This window comes from Capricornis sumatraensis, chromosome 3 (assembly GCF_032405125.1).
Source record: "Capricornis sumatraensis isolate serow.1 chromosome 3, serow.2, whole genome shotgun sequence".
Classification (NCBI taxonomy): Eukaryota; Metazoa; Chordata; class Mammalia; order Artiodactyla; family Bovidae; genus Capricornis; species Capricornis sumatraensis.
In genome coordinates, this window is record NC_091071.1 from 31,848,586 (window position 1) to 31,871,924 (window position 23,339).

General features: G+C 47.2%; 1 protein-coding gene across 1 annotated transcript in view; it reads left to right on the plus strand.

Moving 5' to 3' along the window:
• The first annotated feature begins 15,855 nt into the window (after positions 1–15,855).
• The window catches only part of LITAF (lipopolysaccharide induced TNF factor), a 36,785-nt gene continuing 29,301 nt past the window's right edge, over positions 15,856–23,339 (plus strand). The window contains exon 1 of the mRNA XM_068967558.1: positions 15,856–15,891. The gene's annotated coding sequence lies outside the window, so the exon portion shown is untranslated. The remainder of the gene's footprint in view (positions 15,892–23,339) is intronic.

Consider the following 23,339-nt stretch of genomic DNA (forward strand, 5'->3'; position numbering starts at 1 on the left):
ATTGCCCTATTGCTCTAAATGGCAGGAAAACCAGCCTGCGTGTGGCGAGGGGGTTTCCAGCCCCGCTCCCCAATTGGCAGCCCCATCCCCAGGGCTCTGCCCGCCAATCCAGCCTTAAAACTGGTGCGCCTGATCCATTATCGAAAATGAGACTGACATCTTAAGGCGTGTTTCCTTTTTGGATGATCCTGTGGCTTTGTGGAGCAAGATAGGTGGAAAAAAGCCAGGGAGGCCCTTGTAGCCCACTGGGAGGCAGAGCCCTTCGGGGCAGGGTTTTGGTCTTTTTCACATCAAAAAACTTGTTGACAGCTCAAGCTGCACAGCCTCTTTCCTGGAGACTGAGGCAGGAATGTTTATTTTTACTGAAAAGGTTTAAAAAGGTCTTTATTTTATTGCAAAAGCAATGCACACTCATTGTTTAAAAAAGAAAGAACCAAATAGCATAGAACTGTATAAAACAAAGCCCCCCGCCGACCCCCCTCTTCCCTTCCCAGGGAAAGCCCTCTTGGCTGTTTGTGTCTTTCCTTTTAGATAGGTTCCATATCCGGGGTTTTCAAACTATTTTTAGCTACAAGCCACAGTGAAAAAATAGATTTTGCATTGTAACACAGTACCCAGGGACACTGGACAATAGCTAGAAGTCTGATGAAACGATACTTGTTAAGAGGAATGCTAGCGGGGTTGTCTTCTGTTCCGTGTTATTCTAGACAGTCTACTCCATTCTATCCCATTTCCTTTAGAAAAGAAAGCTGGCTGTGCTTAACCCAGTCCCATGGTTTCATATCCCGCCGCTAGGTGCAAAAGTACTGCTGTAGACGTTACTGACGCACAGCATCATTCTTCTCGGCTCCCCATTCTACTGCTTGCTTTTTGCACTTAAGGATACTGCAACCCGCTTTCCATAAATGGACACACAGAGCTGTTTTCTTCCTTCTTAATGGCAGCAGAAAGGAAAACACATCAGTGGTTTTTGGTGTTTGTCCGTCTCTTTCTTAATGGCCATTTTCGTTGTTTCCACACTGGGCTTGCCACCAGGGAGGTTTAGGGGTTGGGGGAAACGCCCAGCTATGGGGCCATCGGGGCAGTGATTCCCAGCATGGGATCCGCAGGGCGGGGAGCAAGCATGATGGTTGCTGATAATAACCTGGGGTGGGGGCGGGTACGTTGAGTTGTGCATCTAGGGGCACAGAGGACCTCTACACCCAATGACCACACAGGATTTTGTTTCATGTCACACCCTGCTTACCATGTTGAGAAATACACATGTGGGTTTTAGAATGAGATGGATCCCAAGTCACTTGTTCTTTCTCTTCCGTTGTTTCCTCTTTTGTCCCTTGACAGCTTTGGAGGAGGGGACCCTCCTCAACCCTGATTTCAAAGGTCTTCCATGTCAATGGCCTTTCGGTCTAAAGTCCTTGAGCCTTCTCTGTTGTGTGACGTGGTGGGTTATTTCCCAGGGGGGTAAAAACTGGCTCTGTGCACTTGTGAATACGAGCTGGACTGGGACCCTGCAGCTGCAATGAATTAGAATGGGCACTTTCTCAGGTGGTGCTAGAGGTTAAGAACCCACCTGCCAAGGCAGGAGATGGAAGAGACACAGGTTCGATCCCTGTGTTGGGAAGATCCCCTGGACAAGGGCACGGCAACCCACTCCAGTATTCTTGCCTGGAGAATCTCATGGACAGAGCTGCCTGGTGGGCTACAGTCCATAGGGCCACAAAGAGTCGGACACGACTGAAGCAACTTAGCACTTTATTTGTAGTTCTATCTTAGGTTCAGATCCTGGTTCTGACACTTACAAGTGGGAGAAACCTTGGGTCTTGGTTGCTTCATCATTTATAAAATGGTGTTTAGAACTTCTGCTCAGGGAAACAAGATAGAATAATGGGTAAGCATATGAATTTTATTTATTTATTTCGCCCACGGCCGCATGGCAGGTAGCATCTTAGTTGCCTGACCAGGGGTGGAAATTGTGCCCCCTGCAATGGAAGCACGGAGTCTTAACCACTGGATCTCCAGGGACTTTAGAAAGAACCTGTCTGGATTTTTATCATGGCTTCACACTAACCCACTGTGTGACCTTGGGCAAGCTATATAACCTCTCTGTGTCTCAATTTCCTCATATGTAAAATGGGGAGAATAATAGTGCCTACGTCCTAGGGTTCTGGTGAGGATTAAATGAGTTAGGCGGATGCCTGGCTATGCATTTATTATTATTGTTATTATTAAGAAAGATGGGTTGTTGTAAAGATTAAACAAGATGACCGATGTACAAGTGCTCCTATTGGATCTGGCATGTAGTAAATGATCACAATTTAAAAAAAAAAAAGAGTTTTAAACAGAGGATACTTTTGGTTCAGAGTGCAGGAGGTCTGGTAATGAACATTTAGCCCTGGCTCTTGATGAGCGAAGGCAGGAGAAGAAATCTTAGAGGCTGGGGGTGGGGGCAGAGGGGTTTGCAAATGCTTGCTCCATGTTTCAATGTCTCCTTTCAGTGGCTCAAGAAGGTGGAGGAGGGGATGGTGGCCTGGGAAGTGTGGGGTTAGTTGTGGGCGGGGAGACAACCTCTGTCTCTAAGAGTGGGTAGGTAGAAGGGGAAGTAGTGTGATTCGTCTTTTTTCTACAAATGCTCCTGATGACATTCCCAGGTTAGGGCTTCAGGGTTGCGTGTGCTTGAGGCCCAGGGTACAGAAAGGGGAAGTTGGGGTTGTCAGGGACGTCAAGGTGCTCCCTACTTCCCCTCCAGATTGCCTTCTGTTTATTCCAGTGTGAGGCTTGCGCTAGGCATGTGAGAGACATCCATGAACTGCACACAATCAGATGTGGAATAGTAAATGTTGTTGTTTAGCCGCTGAGTCATGTCCGACTCTTTGTGACCCCATGGACTGTAGCCCGCCAGACTCCTCTGTCCATGGGATTTCCCAGGCAAGAACACTGGAGTGGGTTGCCATTTTCCTCCTCCAGGGGATCGTCCTGATCCTGGGATCAAACCTGTGTCTCCTGCATTGGTGGGTGGATTCTTTACCTCTGAGTCATCAAGGAAGCCCCAGAATAATAAAATGATGTCATTAATTAGAAACTAGTAAGTGTTACAATGGAGAAGGGAACGACAATCCGCTCCAGTCGTCTTGCCTGGAGAATCCCATGGACAGAGAAGCCTGGCGGGCTACAATCTGTCGAGTCACAAAGAGTCAGACACGACTGAGTGACTAACACAAGTGTTACAGAAAAGAGGGGGTGGGGTTAAGAGGGTGAAGGAGGGGCTGTAATTTCAGAGAGGGCGGCCAGAGTTGCCTGGTTGAGAAAGTAACACTTAGGCAAACACTTGAATGAGAGAGCAAGCCATGTTGATACCTGGGGTGCCAGTGGTCCCAGCAGAGAGAAACAGCCAGTGCAAAGGCCCTGAGGCAGGGTGATGCTGGAACAGCAGGTGTGTGACTAGAGTGGAGTGAGTGAGACTGAGAGTGTTTGGAGAGGAGGGCAGAGAAGAAGGGAGGGTTAGATCATGTGGGGCTCTGGAGGCCTTCGGGAGGGCCGGACACCTCTCTGGACTGTGGGGAAACTGAGTCAGGAACTCAGGATAGGTCGTGAGTATATTGCTTGGGTGACATTACTTTCTTTTCATGGAGATGGAGACATTACTTTCTTTTCACTTTTTTCTAGCGGATCAAAAGTGTAAGTCCAGAAACAAAGGGCTCCTAGGCTTTGTGGGTACTTGGTTTTTGTGGAAGGGGAGCCTAAAAACAACAGCGACAAGTTTAAGATTAGCGGATGCAAGCTATTATGTATAGAAGAGATAAACAAGATGCTGCTGTATATACAGGGAACTATATTCAACATCCTGTGATAAACCATAACGGAGAAGAATATGCAACAGTGAATATATGCGTGTCACCGAATCACTTTGCTGTACAGCAAAAATTAACACGACATTGTAAATCAACTAGACTTCAATTAAAAACAACAGCAGCAGCAACTCAGTGATAATAGCATATGAACGTCTGGAGCCTTCCTATGTGCCAGGCATGGTGCCAGCCATGCTGTTTCTTTTCACGAGTTCAGCTCTGCCGTAGCCTCACTGGGCGATTTTGGGACAGTGGAGAAAACAGAGTCTGGAAGGGGGAGGGGTTGCCTAAGGTCCTGCTACTCAGAGGGAGCCAAGAAGGGGACTGGAGCCCAGGCCTCGGACTTCACATCTGGATGACTTCAAGGCGCCATCCATTTCCTCAAACAGAGGGGGCCCGACTGCCCACTTCCCACCTCCAAGCCCTGGTCTGACCCTCTGGCGGTTGAGCAATTCCAAGTTTCCTGGACCCACGGTCACAGCCCCCAACCTACGCTTCTCCTTCCAGCCAAAAGAGAAACCAGCCTTGAACCGATGGACAAACACTCGCGTTCAGGTTCAAATTCCAGAAAATGCAGGATCAGTCCAAGCTGTGGTGTGCCCGGGAGTCAACCCCAAGTGGGTGAGATTCTGCAAGTTGAGTGCAAAGGTGGCACTGGTGTTGGGGCACCTGGGAAGACGGGGGAAAGACGAGAATCGGAGATCTCATTCACACGTCGAATTAGAAGGAAAAAAAATCACCAAACTCAGAGAAACAGGGAAGAGATGGATGGTTGCCAGAAGGTGGGGCTGGAGTGTGTGTGAAATGAGATGATGGTCATTCGAAGGTGCTCAAAAGGTACAAACTTCCAGTTATAAAATAAATAGGTCCTGGGGAGGTCATGTATAGCATGGTGACTATAGTTAGTAATAATACAGTATCAGATATTTGAAAATTGCTAGGACAGTAGATCTTAAAAGTTCTCATCACAATGAAGAAGAGATACATAATTATACATGGTGACAGATGTTAACTAGACTTATGGTGGCGAGCACTTTGCAATATGTACAACTATGGAATCGTTATGTTGTACACCTGAAACTAATATAATGTTATTTGTCAATTACATCTCCATTCAGGAAAATGAAGGGAAAGTGGCAGAGGGCTCCAAGGGAGCAGAGGAACTTTCATGGGGACCTTGGCTGGGGGTTGTGTGGGGAGTAGGGGAAATTAGCTATTCCCTTTCTGATGGGGGAGAGCCGGGTTTTGCTTCAACCCACACAGAACTGCTTATTTCTCTTTTGTGGGTTGCATCTCTATGGGAGGCTACAGTGGAGGGAAAGTCTCTGAGGTTCAACAGCCTAAAAGATACAGGTCTGGGTGATCTAGAAGGCTGTAAGCTCCAAGAAGCTCTCCGTGGCGAGGTGACTAAACAGGGACATGGAGCCAGGCAGCCTGGGTTCAACTTGCCACTGCTACCATTGCTGTGTGACTTTTGGCGACTTGCTTTATGTCTCTGAGCCTCGTCTGTAAAGTGAAGATGATCACCCTCATCCTCACATGATAAGACTGCCCTCACAGGGCTGTTGGGCGTACCATCTTTAAATAAAGATGATTCCGGGATTCGTGCTCTACCCGCACCGCCCCTTCTCCCCACACAGGGCTGTTGGAACGGATCCCAGAGAACGAAGCTCTTTTGTGCCATGAAGACATTTGTTTCCTGGAAGCTGCAACAATTAGAAAGCGCCAGGGATGACTGCAGAGTCACAGGGTACTCATTATTGATTTATCATCTATCTCCTGCTCCCAGCCAGAACTCCATGGGAGCTGGGACCTTGCCTTCGGCTTTGTGATCCCAGCTCGAGGCCCCTGCGACAGTCCTGGCACCCAGATCACAGCAGCTGAGGGAGTGAGAAGGCTGTATGACAGCCTCTGGAGTCTGCTGGACTTGGTTCAAATCCCGTCTCCAGGCACCTTCTTGTTGTGTGACTTGGGGCTTGTTACTTAATCTCTCTGGGCCTCCGATGCCTCATCTGTAACACAGGAGAGTTTTTGTAAAGAGAAAAGGAGATAGGGACTTCCCTGGTGGTCCAGTGGCCGAGAATCCGCCTGCCAAGGCGGGGGACCTGGATTTGATCCCTGGTCTAGGAGGATCCCACCTGGCCGGGGCCCTGCACCACAGCTGCTGAAGTCCTAAGCGTGCCCTGGAGCCCGTGGTCTGCAGCGGGAGAGCCATCGCAGTGAGACGCCGGAGCGCCACAGCTAGAGAGTAGCCCCCTACTCGCCGCAACTAGAGAAAGCCCACGTGCAGCAACCAAGACCCAGCGCAGTCAAAAATGAATTTTTTTTTTTTTTAAAAGAGAGAGAAAAGGAGATAATGGATGCAAGAGGGTCCAGTGTCCAGGACCCCGTGGGGGTAGAGTTAGTGTCTATCCTCTTCCTCCTTAGGCACTAGGGGTTCATTCCACATTCTTGAGCCATTGCTGTGGTCCAGGTGCTGTTGTTTAGTTGCTAAGTCGTGTCTGGCTGTTTGCAACACCATGGACTGTAGCCTGCCAAGCTCCTCTGTCCATGGAATTCTCCAGGCAAGAATACTGGAGTGGGTTGCCATTGCCTCCTCCAGGGGATCTTTCCCACCCAGGGATCGAACCCCTGTCTCTTGCATTGGCAGGCAGACTCTTTAGCACTGAGCCACCTGGGAAGCCCACACAGTGAGGGGGTGTCTTGTTAAATAGAACCTCAGGCATATAGCATGTCATTCAGGTAATGTTATTGGGGGGATCGGGCCTCTCCTCCTGAGGACCCTCTTTCCCCTGCATTTAATCATCCCCCCACACCCCCCACCAAGGAGGTCACCAAGGTCTGCCTCTGGACAGACCAGGAAAGGCCCCACCTGCTGCTTCTCCGGGGCCTGGTGGAGACAGAGGCCTGGCTAGCTCGGGCTAGTTCCCACACCTTGAGGGCAAAGGCTGGCCCACGTAATTATGGGGTTGGGTTAACTTAGCCCGGCCTCCACATTGGCCACTGTCTGTAGGTGCCATCGCTTTGGCCAAAGGCCTACCGACCAGGCAGACCGAATAGAGAACGCCCAGTTAAATGTAAATTTCAGACAAACAATGAGTAATTTTTTTTTTTTTAGCTTAAGTATGTCTTGGGCAAGGCTGATAATATATTACAAGTCTGCAACATTCGGGATATTACTTGCTGTTTATCTGAAATTCACATTTAACTGGGCGTCTTGTGTTTTTATTTGCTACAGCTGGCAACTCCACCAAGGCCTCTCTCTGCCCCTGAATTCACCCCATTTCAGCTCCATCTTGGCAGCAGCAGAAGCAAAGAGCATATCCAGGGCCAGAGCCCAGCCAAGGGCAGAGAGCCAGGCTCTGGGCACAAGGAAGGCCTCTCATGTCCCCAGCCTCGGTTTCCCCATCTTGGTAACTCAGCAGGAAAAATCCTGGCTGCTCGGGCCTTTTGCAAGAATGAATTGTGTGATATGTGTGTGTGGGAAACATGTTTTGAAAGTGAAAAAGGTGTTGTGGAAACATTAGTTACCATAATTCATTGTTATGAATAACACAGGTCAGCCAGTGGAGGCGGTTTCTGGCAGCTGGGTTCTTTTTTTGAAAATTCGTTTTTCGAAACCAGCAATTGCTGTTTGTTCTTAAAAACGTTAGAAAATGGGAAGTAGCAAAATGAGAAGAAAAATCCCTAATTATTTTCCTTACTTAGAGACGACTATTTATCTTGTCCTTTTTTTTTTTTTTTAAGTTCACTCTGTGGCAGGATCTTAGTTCCCTGACCAGGGATTGAACCATGCCCTGTGCACTGGAAGTGCAGAATCTTAACCACTGGACCGCCAGGGAAATCCTTAGCACAGCGTTTTGTGTGTATGTGCTTTTATTAGTTAGTGATAAAATTAATCAGAATTATTTATCATGCAGGGATGTATGGTTATTTGGTTAAAATCCCAGACAATTTAATCATAGGATCTAGGTTTATCCCATCTCCCATCCAGATAATCTCATTCTTGTATGGGCAGGCATTTGGATAAGAAAGCAAAAGAAAATTAAATCAATAACCAGAAACCATAAACAAAGGACATCTTGCGCTACAATCTCTGGCATTTTTAACTTTAGATTTCCAATGCATTCATGTTAGTTACATGCCATTCCTGCCATGTCACAGCGTTTTTTCATCCTTGAAAAAGTGTGAAGATTTTTTTCCCAGGTGTATGTGTGTGTAGTTTTTTTTCTTTTTAAACACAAAATAGGATTATATCCTACATTCTTTTAAGCAACCTGTTTTTCTCCCCTGGCTGTTGAAATTTCAGAAAACACCCACAGGAAGTCTCTGCATCTCTGTCCGGTTCATGTGATACCAGGGGTGTTGGCTTGTATGTGTCTACTTCCCAGATCTTGCTCTGGGCCCTTTTGGGTTAGAACTGCAAAGTCTTCAATGGGAAGAGAAACAGTCACAGAAATGTGTATAAACGTGAACCCTGCCTCTGCTATGTCCTAACAGAGCATACGTGAGATGCCTGGTTTACTTTATAAAAATTGCTATAAATTTATATAAGATTTAACATTCTCACCATTTTAAACTCTACAATTCAGAATATCCCATTGGAGAAGGGAATGGCTACTCACTCCAGTATTCTTGCCCAGAGAATTCCACGGACAGAGGAGCCTGGCAGGCTATAGTCCTGGGGTCACGAAGTGTCGGACACCACTGAGTGACTAACACTTTCACAAACTCTACAATTCAGTAAACTTCACAATTCAGCATGTTGTGCAACCATCACCATGATTAGCTTCCAGAATATTTTTAGCCCCTCCCAAAAGAAATCGCATACCTATCTCCCCGCTCCTTCCTGCCCTTGGCAACCACTAATCAGTTTTCTGTATCTATAGAGTCTTCCTGTTCTTGAAACTTGATATGAATGGAATCATATACCATGTGACCTTTCGCGTCTGGCTTCTTTCACGTAGCATTGGGTTTTCAGGGTCTGTCCAAACTATAGCAAATGTTAGCATTTCATTCCCTTTTATGATCAAATAATATTCCATCATAAGGATATACCACATTTTGTTTATCTGTATCAGTTAATGGACATTTAGGTTATTTCCATCTTTTGATTATTTGGAATAATGCTATGAACATTCCTGCACAAATTTTTGTTTGGAAACCTGTTTTCAATCCTTTTGTGTATATACCTATGGGGTAGAACAGTGGTTGCACCATTTTATAGTCCTGCCAGCAATGTGTGAAAGTTTCCATTTCTTCACTTGCTCCTCAACACTTGTTTATTTTCCATTAAAAAAACTTTTTTTTTTTATGACCACCATAGTGGGTATGAAGTGGTTTCTTGCTGTAGTTTTGATTTGCATTTCCACAATGACTAATGGTGTTGAGCATCTTTTCATGTGCTTGTTGGCATTTGTATATCTTCTTTGTAGAATTTGCTATTCAAATCTTTTGCCAGTGTTTTGTTTAACTTAAATTTGTGTGTGGTAAAATATACATAATGTAAAATTTACCATTTCAACCATTTTCAAGTGTACATTTCAGTGGCATTAAGTGTGTTCACAATATTGTGCCGCTATCATCACTCTCCATCTCCAAAGCTTAAAAAAAAAAAAAGGATATTTTTAAAAAGCAGTTTTAGGGGCTTCCCTGGTGGCTCAGTGGTAAGGAATCTGCCTGCCAACACAGGAGATACAAGTTTGATCCCTGATCTGGGAAGATCCCACATACTGTGGAGCAACTAAGCCCGTGCACCGCAACTATTGAACCTGTGCTCTGGAGCCCAGGAGCCACAACTACTGAGCCCACGTGTTGCTCAGCAGTTGAGCAACTACTGAAACCAGCAAGCCCTGGAGCCTGTGCTACCCAGAAAGAAGCCACTGCAATGAGAAGCCCCTACAGAACAATGAAGAGTGGCCACAGCTAGAGAAAAACCTGCACAGTAACGAAGACCAAAACAGCAGTTTTAGATTTGTAGAAACTTAGGAAGTTATGGGAAGTTCCCGTATACTCCCTGTTTCCACAAATACATAGCCTCCCCTATTATCAACATTCCCCACTAGAGTGGTACTGAGACAGGGCTGGGCCCTGGGCCCTGGGCCCCTTTGCTGCAGTGCTTGCCTCTGGACAAACTCTCCTTGAGCAACAAAATACAAAGAAATTATATGAGACTAAAAATAGCTAAATGCCTGTACACTTGGGGCAAATTTTGGACAAGATAAAAAAAAGATCAAAAACATCCAACTACCACTTCAGAAAGTGAAAGTCGCTCAGTTGCATCCGACTCTTTGCAACCCCATCGACTGTAGCCTGCCAGGCTCCTCTATCCGTGGAATTCTCCAGGCCAGGATATTGGAGTGGGTTACCGTTTCCTTCTCCAGGGGATCTTCCCAACCCAGGGATGAACCCAGGTCTCCCAAATAGCAGGCAGATTCTTTACTATCTGAGCCACCAGGGTTCTGAAGAGTTGGGATTAAAAGCAGGGTATTGTGCATACGCCGAGTATACAACACCACCTAAGGGTGTGCAAACCACCTAGATCACCCTCCAGCCTGACCTCTGGACTTACTCCTACCCTCCCTCCATTTCAGGAACCAGCTCCCCTTGGGGAGGAGCAAGGGAACCTGTTACTTGTTTTCCATCCCTCCTGCTGTAGCAGAAGCCCTGAAAAAGCCTTGCCTGAAGTTCTCATCTGGCCTCTTAATCAATTTCTATTGACTAGGGAAGTCCAAGGACCCTGGTTGATAACAGTGCATTTGTTACAATTGATGAACTTACACTGACATCTCATCATCACCCAAATCTATAGTTTATATTAGGGCTCACTTTAATATATATATATGTATTATTATTTTTTAACATTTAAAAAATCTATTTTATTGTTGCCTGTGAGGTCTTTGTTGCTGAGCTCGGGCTTTCTCTAGTTGTCGCATGCCAGGTTGCTCTCTAGTTGTGGTGCACAGGTTCTCATTGTGGTGGCGTCTCCTGTTGCAGAGCACCAGCTCCACAGTGAATGGGCTTCAGCAGTTGTGGCGGACAGGCTCAGTAGTTACAGCTTGTGGGCTCTAGAGCACGGGTATGCATGTAGTTGTGGTACACGGGCTTAGTTGCCCTGTGGCATGTAGAATCTTCCAGGACCAGGGATGGAACCTGGGTCCCCTGCATTGGCAGGCAGATTCTCAACCACTGGACCACCAGGGAAGTCCTTAATATCTTTATTTATTTATGTATTTGGCTGTGTCAGGTCTTAGTCGAGGTACACAGGGATCTTTTGTTGTGGCTCGAGGGCTCAGTAGCTGTGTCACACAAGCTTCGCTGCTCTGAGGCACGTGGGAATATACATATACACACACACATCCTAGAGAAGGGCATGGGAACCCACTCCAGTATTCTGGCCTGGAGAATCCTCATGGACAGAGGAGCCTGACCGGCTATAGTCCATGGGGTCGCACAGAGTCAGACATGACTAGGCACAACATAGCATATATACACATAAATATGTGTGTGTGTATGTCGCTCAGTCGCTCAGTCGTGTCAGACTCTTTGCAGCCCGACTGAACTGGCAACCCCTGTTGCCCGCCAGGCTCCTCTGTCCATGGGGAGTCTCTAGGCCAGAATGCTGGAGTGGGTTGCCATGCCCTCCTCCAGGGGATCTTCCCAACCCAGGGAATCTAACCCAGGTCTCCCACATTGCAGGTGGATTCTCTACCATCTGAGCCACCAGGAAAGCCCATATATATATAATTTTATCTTATTCATTTTTGGCTGTGCTGGGACTTCATTGCCGCTCAGGCTTTTCTCTAATTGTGACGAGTTGGGGCTACCCTTTCTTGCAGTGTGCAGGGCTTCTCATTGGGGTGGTTTCTCTTGCTGCGGAGCACAGGCTCTGGGGCACATGGGTTTCAGTAGTTGCGGCGTGGGTCCTGGGCTCCAGAGCACTGCGGCATGTGGGATCGTCCCAGATCAGGGATGGAACCTGCGTTTCCTGCACTGGCAGGTGGATTCTTAACCACTGAGTCACCAGGGACCCCCAGTGTCCCCTCTTGCTGTTGTACACTCTAAGTGAAGTCACTCAGTCATGTCCGACTTTGCGACCCCTTGGACTGTAGCCTGCCAGGCTCCTCTGTCCATGGAATTTTCCAGGCAAGGATACTGGAGTGGGTTGCAATTTCCTCCTCCAGGGGGTACATTCTAAGGGTTTGGACAAATATAATGACATATATCCACAAATATAAGAACATGTATCTGCAGATATCCTCAAATATAATGACATATATCCACAGAAAGTCAGACACAACTGAGCGAATTCACTGCCCTAAAATTTCTCTGTGCTCTGCATATTCATAGTTTTGCGTTTCTCTGGGACTTTCCCACCATCCCAATGCCTAATTAAAAAACTGAGTTGATGTCTCTTTGTTGTTGATTTGTAAGGTTGCTTTACAAAATATGGATACTAGATCCTGATTAAATGATTTGGAAATATTTTCTCCCATTCTGTGGATTGTCTTTTCCCTCTCTTGATATAAGCATACCTTGTTTTATGTTGTTTTGCTTTATAAAGTGCAAATACTTTATTGCACTTTGCGGATATAGCAAGTTATTTTTTAGAAATTTAAGGTTTGTGGCAACTTTGCTAAGCAAGTCTATTGAAGTCATTTTCTCAACAGCATTTGCTTACTTTGTGTCTATCTCTCTGTCACATCTTGGTAATTCCTTAGATCTTTCAAACTTTTTCATTACTATTATATTTGTTATGGTGATCTGTGATCTTTGATATTACTACTAAGACTCTCTGAAGACTCAAAGGATGGTTAGAAATTTTTAGCAATAAAGTATTTTGAAAATTAAGATATGTACTTTTTAAAAGACATAATGCTATTGCACACAATAGACTATAGTACAGTGTTAATATATATTTAATATTCACTGGGAAGCTAAAAAATTTGTGTGTGGCTTTATTGCAATTTTCACTTTCTTGCGGTGACCTGAAGTTGAACCCTTAATAAACCCAAAGTATACCAGTAGTGTCCTTTCATGCACAAAAACTTTTCAATTTTGATGAAGTTAAATTTATCTGTTTTTTTCTTTTTGTACCTTAAGCTTTTGATGTCATATTTAAGAAACCATTGCCTAATCCAAGATCACAGAATTCACACTTTTGTTTCCTTCTAAGAATTGATGCTTTTGAACTGTGGTGTTGGAGAAGACTCTTGAGAGTCCCTGGGACTGCAAGGAGATCCAGCCAGTCCATTCTGAAGGAGATCAACCCTGGGATTTCTTTGGAAGGAATGATGCTAAAGCTGAAACTCCAGTACTTTGGCCACCTCATGAGAAGAGTTGACTCATTGGAAAAGACTCTGATGTTGGGAGGGATTGGGGGCAGGAGGAGAAGGGGACGACAGAGGATGAGATGGCTGGATGGCATCACTGACTCGATGGACATGAGTCTGAGTGAACTCCAGGAGTTGGTGATGGACAGGGAGGCCTGGCGTGCTGCGATTCATGGGGTTGCAAAGAGTCGGACACGACTGAGCGACTGAACTGAACTGAAGAGTTTTATAGTTTTTCCATCTTGAATTCATTTTTTGATATGGTGTGAGGTAGGGATCCAGCTTCACTCTCTTGTGTGTGAATATGCAGTTGCCCCAGCACCGCTTGCTCTAAAGACTCTCTTACCATGAAATGGTCTCAGTATCTTTCTCAAAAACCCATTGCCCACATATGTGTGAGTTTATATCTGTTTGCTTATTTTTGATTTTGTTTTTGTTGCATAGCATGTGGGATCCTAGTTCCCCGACCAGGGATCGAACCTGCGCCCCCAGGATTGTAAGTGCAGCGTCCCAACCACCACTGGGCTGCCAGGGAAGTCCCTCTATAGTTTTTATTATTATTATTTTATGTTATGTGTATATATGTTTTTCCTCTAGAGTTTTAAAACAAGAAAAGATTGGCATCACTAATAACATCTATCTGGCAATTTCTCATGCTGAAGGATTGAATTACCCTCCTTTAACTGAGTAATATGTCCATAGCTGCTAGTATTTGGGTCCACTTGGTGAAAGGTGGTAAGACCTTTGGGCAGGGAAGAAGGGGGACAGTTTGCTGTAAGACCTTGGACAAGTTACTCTCTGCCTGGGTCTCAGTGTGAAGTTGAGGGGTGGTGAGAGGTTCCACCTCCAGAAGAGTTTTGGAATCCAAGTCTATGAATCCACAGGGGGCTCTTAGGCTTTCTGCCCCGACAGCATTTCTCTAGGTAGCCACAATAGGGTTCCGCCCATTCTGCAGGACTCTGTATTTGGGGCTTCCCTGGTGCTCAAATGGTAAAGAATCTGCCTGCAACATGGAAGACCTGGGTTCAATCCCTGGGTCAGGAAGATCTCCTGGAGAAGGGAATGGCAACCCACTCCAGTATTTTTGCTTAGAGAATCCCATGGACAGAGGATTCTCACCTCAAAGCCACACCATCATCAATGCCCTGTAATGACTTTCCAGGGGGCCTTGCTAGCAGGATCAGGGCTGCTGTTATTACTGTAGCAGGATAATAGAGGCTCTTGTCAGAGATGCAGCATCTATTGAGGGACAGTGAGTTGATGAATGTTAATATAGTGGGGGCAGGAGGAGAAGGGGACGACAGAGGATGAGATGGCTGGATGGCATCACCGACTCGATGGACATGAGTTTGAGTGAACTCCGGGAGTTGGGGATGGACAGGGAGGCCTGGCGTGCTGCAATTCATGGGGTCGCAAAAAGTCGGACACGACTGAGCGACTGAACTGAACTGAACTAGTAGTTACTCATTTCCAGAGCTTTCAGTGATTGCGTGAGAATGTAGCGGGGGCCACAGGACACCCTGGGCGCATGCAAAGTATTGGGTTGGCCAAAAAATTCATTTGGGCTTTTCTGTTTCATCTTAGGGAAAACCTGAATGAACTTTTTGACCAGTCCAATAGTTAGCAGCTGCTGCTGCTGCTAAGTCGCTTCAGTTGTGTCCGACTCTGAGACCCCAGAGACGGCAGCCCACCAGGCTCCACCATCCCTGGGATTCTCCAGGCAAGAACACTGGAGTGGGTTGCCATTTCCTTCTCCAAGGCATAAAAGTGAAAAGTGAAAGTGAAGTCGCTCAGTCCTGTCTGACTCTTAGCGATCCCGTGGACTGCAGCCTGCCAGGCTCCTCCGTCCATGGGATTTTCCAGGCAAGAGTACTGGAGTGGGGTGCCATTGCCTTCTGCGAGTTAGCAGCTAGGATAGGTTTAATTTAGCACAATCTGTGCTGAACGCTTTGCTTGCATTGTTCAGCTAAATCTCTGTGGATCTTAGGAGACAGGTACTGTTATGCCCATGTTACAGACAGGAGACTGAGGCCACAGCAAGTGGGCACATGGCCAAAGGCACATGGGTTTTCTTGGGTTGCCTGGATGCATCTGAATGCACAGAATTGAGGTATGGGGAGAAAAGGGCCGACTTCCGGAGGGCAGGGAGCGCTGGATGCCTTGGCAAGGGATCTGGAGGTGATCAGCATTGTCAGAACCGGGAAGGAGAACAAATGCCGAAGATGGGGACCCAGAGGCGCAGGGGAGAGCAGAGTGGGAATGGAAATCAGGAGGGGAGTTCAAGGTTGTGCGGGCACGTGGCGCGGATCCACGAGCAGGAGCAGAACCCGAAAGGGGAGACACTCTCCGAGAGTGGGGTCTGGGCTGAAACTAGGGGGTTCCAGGGAGTGAGCGGGGTCTGGGGGTGTCAAGGGGGTGTTCCGAGGGTAGCGGGAGATCGGAGCAGTGGAGGGGAAGGGCAGAAGCCAGAGGGTCGCAGGTCCCTGGTGGGGTTTCTAGCTTGGGGGAGGCGGCCCCCCGCGAGTGGGAAGGATCGGGTCCAGGCGGTGCATAGAGGCGGGGACAAGCCGGAAGCGGGAGCCGGAGCGCCCCGCCCCGGCCGGTCCAGCTCCCGCCCCCCGCCTTCAGGCGCTCCTCCCCGCCGTCTTCCAGCCAGTCCGCCCCCCAGCTCCGTCTGCTCAGACCTCCCGGCTCGACTGGCGGCGCGCGCGGCGGTGAGTGAGGAGCGCGTTGGCTGGCGGCGGGGGCGCGGGCTGGGGTCGCCGACGGGAGGAGGCAGCGACCGGGGTGCTGATCCGCGGAGCGTCGAGCTGGTGGTGGGTGGAGAGCGGGGTCGGTGCGGCGCCAGCACCCGCTCCGGACTCCGCGGGAGTGGTGGCGGTGTCCCGGAACCCTGGCGGGTCCCCGGGGTTCGAGGTGGTTGGAGGGCGTCGGAGTCTTCCACGCGGGGCCGGGGAGGCCGGGCTTCCAGTCACTTGGCGCTTGTTCCCGCCGCAGTCCAGTCTGGGTCCCGTTCCTGCTCCCCGAAGTGAGCCGATCGCCCGCGGATCGCGCGCGGTGGGGTCATCCCGCCCTCACCTGAAAGCGCGCCCCGTGTTGCTCGCGGGGGTCTCCTCCTCGGGAGAGGATACCCCGAAGCTTTTCAAGAAAGTTTTGTCTCGCTTGGTGGCTGCTCTCTCAAAGTTGAAGTTTCCAGACTCATTATCGCCCGGCTATTCAGAAACAAAACCAACCAACCAAACAAAAAAAGCCCAACAGATTTCCAACGCCGGTCCCAGAAATTCGACTTCTGGGGTCCACGATATCTGCTTTTCCCCGCCATCCCCCGCTCCAGGGGGTTCCCCATAGTGTTCAGGACCGCTCTCAGCGGACACCGGCGGGCCTAGGGAGCCCACGAGAGATGAAAATTCCTGATACAGAGCAAACGGAGCCAGGGCCCCGGCTAGACCCCTCGCGGGGAGGGCGTGTGGGGGGCGGGTAAGGTAGGCACCCTGTGAGCGCAGGGGTCGGCCGGGACCTGGTCCACTGCCGCTGCCAGATACATGCCAGTGGCACAGGCCGGCGAGGTGGACATTGGCCCTCCATGCCCAGCTAGGTAGGTGGCCTCTTTCTCTTTGGTTTCCAGGTCACTGTGATCTGGGCAGTGGAGTCATTGTTATGCCAGAAACCCTTCATCAAGGTCAGGACAGGAGGTGATGGGGAAATGGGGAATTCTGGACTGGCTGTGCATTCCAGGGATCAGGCCAGCTGGTCTTTGATTAGTTTCCTGGTGGCTTTTGTGCTTCCGATAAGTGGGGCTGATGTCATTGCATGTCGGACTGAGCTTTGGTGGCTGGGAAATCCAGTTTCTGGAAGGCACAGGGCCTTCCCATCTTAGTGCATCAGAGTAAGACTCGCCCACCCATCTTCCCAAGGGGAATAAACCCTTGGCTGGGTGAGCTGGTGCTGGTTCAAGGGCTGTCTGGAACGCAGGTTGGCCCTGCAGTTCCCCTGGGGCCCTTTTAAGGAAAGATGTGGTTTGCATTAGTGTGTGCTTGACTGCCTCCCTTATCTTCTTACCCCCCACCCCGCCCCCTGGCCCTGCCCAAGCCATCTCTGATTGACTCTTACCGTGAGACTCACCTGGATGCGGTGTCCAGCGTGAGCTGGTATCTGGGACTCCACCAGACTGTTTGGTTTTATCGAAGTTGACTTGGAGGCCTGCAAGCAGGACTGGCTCTACCTGGCGTAGAATAATACCCATGCTGCTCCTGGCTTACCTCAACCAGGCCTTGCACTGGGGTTTAAAGGTGCCCCCGACTCTCTAAGAAACGTCTATTGTAGAACTACGATGGGAGGGGCCCATCTTCCCCCTTTCCTGTTACTTGAAGGCATGAATAATAGATGCTTTTATTCACGTTAGTGAAAGTATCCTCATTGTAATGTTTTTGTGGATTAAGTGACTCACTGATTGATCTGAGATGGAGGATCAATTTCTTAAGTCTCTAAATACTAGATTGAAGTCATTTCACTGTCTCTGGTGAGTAAACTTTCCTTTGTTCCTTTAGTCGCTTTTACTGGATGGTTGTGGGGAAATAAAATGCTACTCTAGCCTTGTAAAGGACACAGAAGAAATGTCTCTAGGTTCTGAGGGGTTTATGCTGCAGTGGAAAGTGGAAAAAAACACAGGTGGATAGTCAGTGCTCAGCAATGCCCTTTACTCTGGAAGGATTGAAAGAAATGGAAAGGAGTGAGCTACAAGTCAGGGAAAATTTCATAGGAAAGCAGAGACCTGAGAATACACGTCATAGAAGGTACATGTATTCCAAATGAGCAGAAGAGGCTCAGCAAAGCTTTGGAGGAAGTGCAGGCTAGCCCATAGTTGAGGACAGTAAAAGAGAAGCCACTGAGAGCAAAGGAACTGGAAGGCATTTCCAGCCCAAGTTCATTTTCAAGGAGATAGACAGGGCATGCTTCCTTGCTTTTACCCACGACTGGCAGTGCTATGGTGCCACTCTGAGAATGGGAGTATGCCCATCAAGGACTTAAAATTCTCCCACTGAAAATGAATCAACCCCAGCTACAGTGATGGAAAAAAATGAGTTCCATGACTCGAAGTCTTAGAGTTTTGACACTGTGACCTGTCTTCTATTTGTTTGTGCTTTTACTGCAATGAAAATAGCTCACTGGGCAATGTGGTCCGTCTCACCAAGCAAGTAGCCTTCCTTAACTCATCGGGGTTATCTGAGCTCTAAGTGGTACTTTCCTGGGTCCTCACAATTTCATCTTACTGTTTGTACCTGCCCTGGAGCTCAGGGCAGTCGGGATAACACTTCTGTGGCCAATGAATTTGTCTTTTGACTGCAGATTATTTCTGTAGAACTGTGTGTACTTTCATAAGACTTAGGGCCTGGACAGAAGAAAGTAAATATCACGGGTGTCTCAATGGCAATTCCCTGTTTACCTAGTAGGTAGGAAGTTAATTCACCAAGATCCGAAAAGTCAGAGGCACTTTCTTCTTCGTGGGTGTTAACGTCAGGGAAAATAATGGTGAAGAATTTAAGCTATTTAGCTCATGGGGGTTTCTTCTTTTCTTTTTTTAAAAAAAAAATTTATTTATTTTGGGAGATCTAACCCATGCCCCCTGCAGTGAAAGCAAGGAGGAAATCCTGACCACTGGATTGCCAGGGAATTTCCTCTCGTGGAGTTTGAGAATTCACAATGTTCCTGAGGTAAATGTAAGAGCTTAGCATTGACTCACCCTATCCTTGAGTCCAGGGAGATTATTCATAAAGGCTGCATTGGTATTTTTTAAAGTTATGTAAAAAATAACAATATTACAGAAAGCATGAAAGATAACAAAGAGTATCCGGTATAATCTCAGCCTGTGAATGAAACAGCTAGCATCAGTTTTCCTTATTTGGCGGCTTCTTGTCATGGTGCCTGCTTTTTTATGAAGTTGTAATCAGGGTACGTATAATTTTGTCTCCTGATGCAGCCCTATTAATGTTCTCATTGTACTATTTCATCAAAAACCGTCATTCATGTGGAAACTGGGGATGTGGTTTCACCAGGAATCCAGGGGGGGAATTGTTTCCCTTTGATTCTGGGGGCGCAGCCCAGCTCCCCAGTGGAAGCATTTTCCATTCCACAAATCACTGTAATTTGTACTTAAGCCATATTTGAACCTGACTGTCAGATTGTGGTCACTTTATCTCTGCCTGGCGAAAGAAACTGAATTCGGAAGATGGAATGTGAAAACATGTCTCTGAAATCTTTCCCTGTGAGCTTCTGTATTTTTAATGGAGGTAGGCTGAATTTATTTGGGGTTCATTGGCCTAAGAACCTTAGTGTAATTTCTCACTTCCTCTCCCGAAGAGAGTTGGAGATCCCAGTTTCCCTTTTTGTCTAAATTCTTCCTCCTAATAGATTGTAAAGAATAGTTTTCTCCGGAGACCGTGAAAGACCAGCTCTCTTTGACCTCCTCAGCTGGTTCTCCACCTTGTGTACAAACTAGGCTATTTTCTTAGGAGGCCCGACAATTTGCATGTGTGTGTGTCCTTTTTTGCACAGGAATGTCTTTTTCCCTGGGGTCATTTCTCTAATGCCTGTATTCTTTTCTGGGGCCTGGACTGTGGGGGCAGGGAATGGAATTGAATAATCTTCCTCTTTCTCTTCCTGAAAGAACTGATTTTAGAGGATTAAGTGGGTGGTGAAAAAGCTGCCTTATCTTCTCTCTGAAGGCCTTGCCCTTTTGTGTGTTGATCTAATACCTAAATCCAGAAAACTGTTCTATACATATCAGGAGGATGTATTTTTAGAAGTTTATCACCTACCTGTGGCCACCTCACCTATTTGTGGTGAGATATATAAAAAGGAAATGGCAACCCACTCCAGTATTCTTGCCTGGAAAATCCCATGGACAGAGGGGCCTGGTAGGCTGCAGTCCATGGGGCCGCAAAGAGTCGGACACAACTGAGTGACTTCAATCAATCAATCAATCAATGTATATATAAAATATATATAGTTTATCACCTATTTGTGGCCAGGCATCAGTGTGCAAATGCTGGGAGGAGATTCATTAAACTTTAAGGCTTCTTCACTTAAAATGGGGGTATCTGTGTATCTGTCTGTCTGCCTATCTACCTGTGTATCTATCTAGTAACTGGTAATCATCTGTCTATCTACCTGTTACCTATCTAGCAATGGGTCAGAGAGAAATACTAGAAACCCTGATCATCACCCTGGCCTCCACTTAATCCTTCCCGTTTAACCAAAATACCTGAGGGGAAATAAAACTTTCTTTAAAAGAAAAAAAGTAAATTAAACCTTAAACTTCTTTTTAATGGCAGCTTGATTTTTTTTTAAATTAAAAAAAAAGACTTATTTATTTGTTTTGGCTGCTCTGGGTCTTTGTTGCTGGGCAGACTTCTCTCTAGTTGCAGCAAGCGGGAGCTACTCTTTAGTTGCTTACATGGGCTTCTCATTGCGGTAGCTTTTCTTGCTGTGGAGCATGGGCTCTAGGCAGGCGTGCAGGTTTCTGTAGTTGTGGCGCAAGAACTTAGTTGTCCTGAGGAACGTGGGATCTACCTGGACCAGGTATTGAACCTGTGTCCCTTGCATTGGCATTCAGATTCTTAACCACTGGATTACCACAGAAGCCCTGTTTTGTCTTTAAAAACTGAACTTGTATGCTTTTGGGTAAGGCCTGCCCTGCTTCAGTTCATTTTAAAGTTTTTTTGTTTTTTTTTTTAAATATTTGTTTATTTGGCTGTGTGGGATCTTAGTTATCGCATGCGGGATCTAGTTCCCTGACCTTGGGCCCTCTGCTTCGGGAGTCTTGGCCAGTGAACCGCCAGGGAAACCTCCATCTGATAGTTTAATTTTAGATTTGCCAGAAAGTAGAATCCCAGGGACGGGGGAGCCTGGTGGGCTGCCGTCTATGGGGTCACACAGAGACGGACACGACTGAAGTGACTTAGCAGCAGCAGCAGCAGTTAGTGCAAGGAGTGTTCCATCCACCTCTCCCCTAGTTTCCCCGCTGTGAACGTCTTCCCTCATCTGTGAACATCTTACATCATCACTGCAGGACTTGTGTGAAACTAGGAAATGAGCTCTGGCACCTCACTGTCGCCCACCCTCCAGACATTGTTTGACGTTTCTGCTAAAGTCTCTTATTCTGTTCCCAGACCCCATCCAGGGTACCACACTGCATTTAATCACACCATCACCAACTCTCCTCCTGTCTCCTCAATCTTTCCTTGTGTTTCATGGCTGTTTCTAAGCAGTAATGGGCAAAGATTTCGTAGAATTTCCCTCACATTGAGTTGGTCTGATGTTTGTCTTGTGATTCTACTGGGGTTACCGGTTTTGCGGGAGAAGGCCACAGAGATGAAGGGCTTTTCACTTCACAAGGGGGTACAACATGATACCCGAAGACATCGCTGCTGCCAGCTTTCCCCGTAGCAGAGTTCCTCTTTTTCTCTTTTCATAGACCATTAGCCTTTCCTTCCTCCAGGGGATCTTCCCAACCCAGGGATCAAAAGCAGGCCTCCTGCATTCCAGGCAGATTCTTTACCAGCTGAGCCACCAGGGAAGCCCAAGAATACTGGACTGGGTAGCCTATCCCTTCTCCAGTGGATCTTCCAGACCCAGGAATCGAACCGAGGTCCCCTGCATTGCAGGCAGATTCTTTACCAGCTGAGCTATCAGAGAAGGCCTCACCCAGGAGAGGAAGGGTCAAGATTAAGCTCTGCTTCTTAGAGGGAGAAGAAACTTCCCTGTAGCTCAAACGGTAAAGAATCTGCCTGCAATGCAGGAGACCAGGATTCGATCCCTGGGTTGAGAAGATCCTCTGGAGAAGGGAATGGCAATCCACTCCAGTACTCTTGCCTGGAAAATCCCATGGACAGAGGAGCCTGGTAGGCTACAGCTCAAGGGGTCACAAAGAGTGGGACACAACAGAAGAGACTTCACTTTCACTTAGAGGGAGGGTGCTTCTACACGTCAGTTGGAATTCTTTAAGGAAATATGTCTTTTCTTCTGTATTTAAAAAATACATACTCCTCTGCTCAATGTTATGTGACAGCCTGGATAGCAGAGGAGTTTGGGGAAGAATGGATGCATGCATCTGTATGGCTGAATTCCTTTGCTGTCCACCTGAAACTATCACAATATTGTTAATCAGCTATACTCCAATATAAAATAATAAGTTTAAAAAAGTAAAAAACATAAAAAATACATACTTCTCTAGTTCTCTACTTCTAAGTAAGAAATCAGAATGTAAATTCATAATAAAGATAATGAACATACTATACATTATTCGTGAAACTTACTAAGAGAGTAAATCAGAGTTCTCATGCAAAGAATTTTTTTCTGTTTCTTTGGGTTGAGACTACGAGAGGATGGCTGTTCACTAAACTACTTGTAATCATTTCATGATGTGTAAGGGAAATCATTATGTTGTACACCTAAAACTTACACAGTTGTTGTTGTTGTTCATTTGCTCAGTTGGTGTCTGACTTTTTGTGACCCCGGGGACTGTAGCCCGCCAGGCTCCTCTGTCTATGGGATTTCCCAGGCAAGAGTACTAGGGTGGGTGGCCATTTCCTTCTCCAGAGATCTTCCCAACTCTGGGACTGAACCCACGTCTCCTGTGTTGGCAGGTGGATTCTTTACCACTTTAGTCACCTGGGAAGCCCCCCACACTTATACAGTGCTATATGTCAAACTGGAAAAACTATGCCCTGCCAATACACTCTTCGAGCTTACGCCATAGATTGCCCCATCATATATGGGCTATATATGCAACCCACTCCAGTGTTCTTGCCTTGAGAACCCCAGGGACAGGGGAGCCTGGTGGGCTGCCATCTATGGGGTCGCACAGTCGGACACGACTGAAGCAACTTAGCAGCAGCAGCAGCATGCCATCTATGTGCATGAAATCTCTGGCTAGGAGGTAGTCTGTGTGTTGCTTTCCCCAAAGCTCCGTGGAGGGAGAATCCAGAGAAACAAGGATCCCAGCCCTTCCCCAGAGGGGTGTGATGTGGGCTAGTTAGGGAAACAGAATCTAATTTGCAGACGGGAAGCAATTAGGACGAATGAGGAAGGCGTACATCATCCAGGGCTGGGCTTGTTACGGATGGGCCAGGGGAAGGCTGAAAAGACTGCAGGAGGTTAATGC